General features: G+C 34.3%; 1 long non-coding RNA gene across 1 annotated transcript; it reads right to left on the bottom strand.

Annotated features, from left to right (window-relative positions):
- Nucleotides 1-2257: 2257 nt before the first annotated feature.
- Nucleotides 2258-3900, bottom strand: LOC112043103 (uncharacterized). Its single transcript, XR_008251355.1, has 2 exons — nt 3667-3900; nt 2258-3307 (listed from the first exon to the last, which is right to left on the bottom strand). It is a non-coding gene; the product is annotated as an uncharacterized LOC112043103 (long non-coding RNA).
- Nucleotides 3901-4216: the final 316 nt, after the last annotated feature.

Genomic DNA, 4216 nt, shown 5'->3' with positions numbered 1-4216 from the left:
CGTTTTTTGCGCTTGGGTAAAATGTTCCAAAAAGGCAGAAGCAGTTTTGCGTTTTGGAAAAGTAATGGTTTTAGTTTTTTGAGATTCGCGGGATGTAATTACGGTGGATTACTAAAAAAAGGCGTAAATATAAACTCTGCTTAATAGTGAAATCTGCTGCGATGTTTCAGAGGACAAATTAAAGAAAAATGGTCATTGAGAAGAAAAGTTTTGTTTCATCAGGATAATTTGCGAGTTTCTGCTGTGCTTTTAACAAACGTGTGAACGTTTGTTAAAAGCATAGCAGAAATTCATCAGTATAATTTAGAATTCTTACCTTACCACCATATTCATATGATGTAGTCTTGTCTTCATCAGACTTTTATCTATTTCCGAAGCTAGAAAAAGCACTTATCGAGTTCAAAATTTTTATGAAAGTGGTCTATGCATTTTCTAAGAGTTTAAAGAAAAAAAATAGCTGGTATAGAAATGTTTCCAGGCCAACAAAATAAGTGTATTGAGCTCTAAATAAAGTTGAAAAATAAATTAACTAAAAAATTATAGCTTTGTAGTTTCCTGGTTTACTTAGGCTACAAACTTATGGAACGCGAAGATTTTGACCATATTCAGACCAATTGAAAATCAGGCACAATACCGTCTCTCGATTACGTAGTGCCCGGGTGCAATCATCACCCTAGCGCCGCTTAGTACCTATAGAACCAGCGCGGCGAGTGGCGCTTGGGCGCCCCTGAGATCGCGGCACGCGGGTGTAAGGCACCCCATGCACTACAGGTAAAGACTCTAGCTCACGAAGCGCTCGGGTGCAATCATCACCGTAGCGCCCTCTATTACATGTATATACCCGGGTTAAAATCAACGCACTCCCTGCACCATAGGTAAAGAAAGACGCCTCTATTAGAAGTAAATTCGCGCACGTCGCGTTCATCTCTTCGCTTTAAATATAGACGATCGATTTAATTTATTTCTTTTCGATCGTCTATATTTAAAGCCTTGTCTTTACCATTTCGGCGCCCCCTAGGATTTGGCGCCTGGAGCGACCGCTCCGTTCGCCGTATGGACGGTCCGGCCCTGCCTTTATTGAATAGAATTTTTACTACAATCATGCCTGGTGCAAAGCAATGATGAGGTTAAAGTTATTTATAAAAAAATCGCCTGAGTAATTAAATCACTTTAAAATAAAAATAAGTTACCTACCCACTTATTTTATAGAGCGGTGTTGCGATTTAAGGTATACGCACTTCACAAAATTTTGTCAAGATTAACTACCTATTTGTAGAAACTACTGATTCCAATGGTAAGACTTCAGGTTCGGCTGAGACAAAATTTAAAAATGTAGTAATCTAACCCACCGCGTGAGCCGTGATAGCCCAGTGGATATGACCTCTGCCTTCGATTTCGAAGAGTGTGGGTTTGAATCCGGTCCGGAGCATGCACCTCCAACTTTTCAGTTGTGTGCATTTTAAGAAATTAAAATATCACGTGTCTCAAACGTTGAAGGAAAAACATCGTGAGGAAACCTGCATACCAGAGAATTCTCTGCGTGTGTGAAGTCTGCCAATCCGCATTGGGCCAGCGTGGTGGACTATCGGCCTAACCCCTCTCATTCTGGGAGGAGACTTGAGCTCAGCAGGGAGCCGAATATGGGATGATAAGGAAGGAAGGAATCTAACCCATATCAAAACTGGCCAAGCAGTCATCAATATGCCTAAGATGCGGTTTAGTCGACATCATTGTAGATAACTCTCAGGCTTGGAGGCAGGATTTCCTTCACAATTACAGCTAAAGCAAGTGACATTTTATTCAGTTATATTGCAAATATACCTACCCTATACAATACCTACCTTACTCAAAAAATAATACTTACATCCGTGGGATCAAAATTGGTCCCTAAAAGGGAAAGGGAATTAAAGTCTTACTCACTAGACTAGACTATTAACACTTTCTCACCTTTACTAACTCATTTTTAATTTAATTTATAGCGCCTGCCAGCTTTAACCGAGCAATAAATAATAAAAGCTAAAGCTACTGTAATAAAATAAATAACAGACGGAATTAACCTCACATATTACAATAGCAATTTTTATGTTCACTGAAAATAATTACATCGTTTTCCATGGCTTAATGAAACAAATTTATTTAAATTCATAATTACCGAGAAGTAATTTTAGGACAATATTTAGGACTCATTTATTTTCTGGCACTTACATATACCGCAATTTAATTCCGAAGAAATGAAAAAAATACTGGACTTAGACAATTGAGGCACTAGACATTTATTTCTTACTTGCTACCTCCCAGAAGCAACGTGGTACATAATCCATAATTGCCTACCATACCTATATATATTAAAAACAAGTGCTTTATAACTTTGAATATTATAAATTTTATAAAGGTCTGGCCCCATTAGCTCTCATTTGACAGAAAATCTCCTTTGTATAAGTTTTGCACGCCTGTAGATTTATAATAGCAATTTTAATAATTACAAACATTGCATGTTAAGTCACTCTTTATCGATCGATTCATTTACACTTTTTGTTCGATTTTTAAACTGTTTAATAAGCTATAGGTGTATTTATGTCTGTATAAATTATATATATCTAATAAAAAGTTAGTTTCGTTTTTACTCATAATCACAGTGGAATCCATCAGAGATATGTAGTAGATAGAATAGATTTTTAAAACTACTAGGTAGGTACAATCATTTTCTTTACTATTATTAAATACTTATTTACTAAGTACAAATAAATTATTACATGGAAATATTATTATTTACAATTCATTATAATTAATATAATTTATAATTTAATTAGATATTAAATATAGGTACTTAAACTGTTCATCGTTGATCACCAGAAAGTATTAACTTCTCTAACAAATAGGGATTAGGTAAAACGTATTTGGGTTCGAAATCTGACATCTCTGCAATTCCATCATCTTGATGTTCTCCAGAAATTTCAAGTGTAGCTCCACTCACAAATTCAAAAACTCCATCAAATATTAAATGGAATATGTCGGCGACGGTAAACTTTCCCAGTTTTTTAATAAACCTCACTTTGCAATCGTGCAAGATTTTCCTCACGTATTTAAATACTTGAATAAGAAGATCGATCGCCACATCTTTTACTTGCGTTTTGACGAAAGTAATGATTGGTTCGAGGTTCCCAAAAGTGTTAGTTATTAATGATCTGAGTCCCAATTGTAAAGATTCTGTTCGCAACGATCGTTCTTCTCTATAGCTGCCCGTTTCTTCTGCATGTGTGAATGCGATTAGAAAATATATCACAAATATTGTCGTTGATGGATGCATCTGTAACAGAATATAAATATTAGCACTACTAGACAATTTAGTCTCGGACAATTTGTCCCGGTCTAAATTCCGCCAATCTATACATATTATTAAAAATAAATCCTCCGTCGCGTCAGTCTGTTCTTAATATTATTCGAAAACTACTAAACAAATTTTCAGGCAGTTTGATAGAGATAGCAATAGATAGAGTAATTCATGAAGAAACTTTAGGTAAATGATTTATCAAGGTTACGAGGTCCTCCTTCTGATGTTTTAAACAATTACATAATTTTCTCCTATCTCTAAACAGAAAAATATAGCTTGGTACACTATTAAAATAAAAATAAAACTAATAATAAAGAAACATTGATGTAACTTACAATTAATTCTTCTTTCTTTTCTGTCTCCCTAATATATTTTGGGGCACACAACGCTTAACAAACTTAATATGAGAATCGTAAGCATTTTTATACTCATGTTACGTAACTTACTCGTAACTTATGGTCTAACATTTGCTAATTGTTAATTTTATTAATTGTTACGATTAAGTATTTTGTGTGACTCAGTTTTTAATGAGGTACGTACATGGAATTTACTCATTCCATTTGAACTACGTACCTAATGTTTTAGTATTTTGGATTGTTTATATCAAAAACATATAAAGCTATTTAATTTTTTTTTCTGAAGGGTAAATTAACTGCCATCATATTGTATTATTAAATTAATTAAATATAAATAAAATTAATTTTCTTACTGAAATATAAAAATCCTGCAGATTTCTTACAAGCAATATGTACCATTGAGAAACGTTCATGTATTTGTAGGAGATATTATTTTCTAAAAAAAAAACATCTATAGTTATACAGAGAGCCGTGATAGCCCAGTGTACATAAATTCTGCCACCGATTCCGAAGGGTGTGGGTTCGGATC

The sequence above is a fragment of the Bicyclus anynana genome, chromosome 13, assembly GCF_947172395.1.
Source record: "Bicyclus anynana chromosome 13, ilBicAnyn1.1, whole genome shotgun sequence".
NCBI lineage: Eukaryota > Metazoa > Arthropoda > Insecta > Lepidoptera > Nymphalidae > Bicyclus > Bicyclus anynana.
The sequence above is the reverse complement of the archived record's forward strand: the minus strand, read 5'-3'. Positions and strand labels throughout refer to the sequence as shown.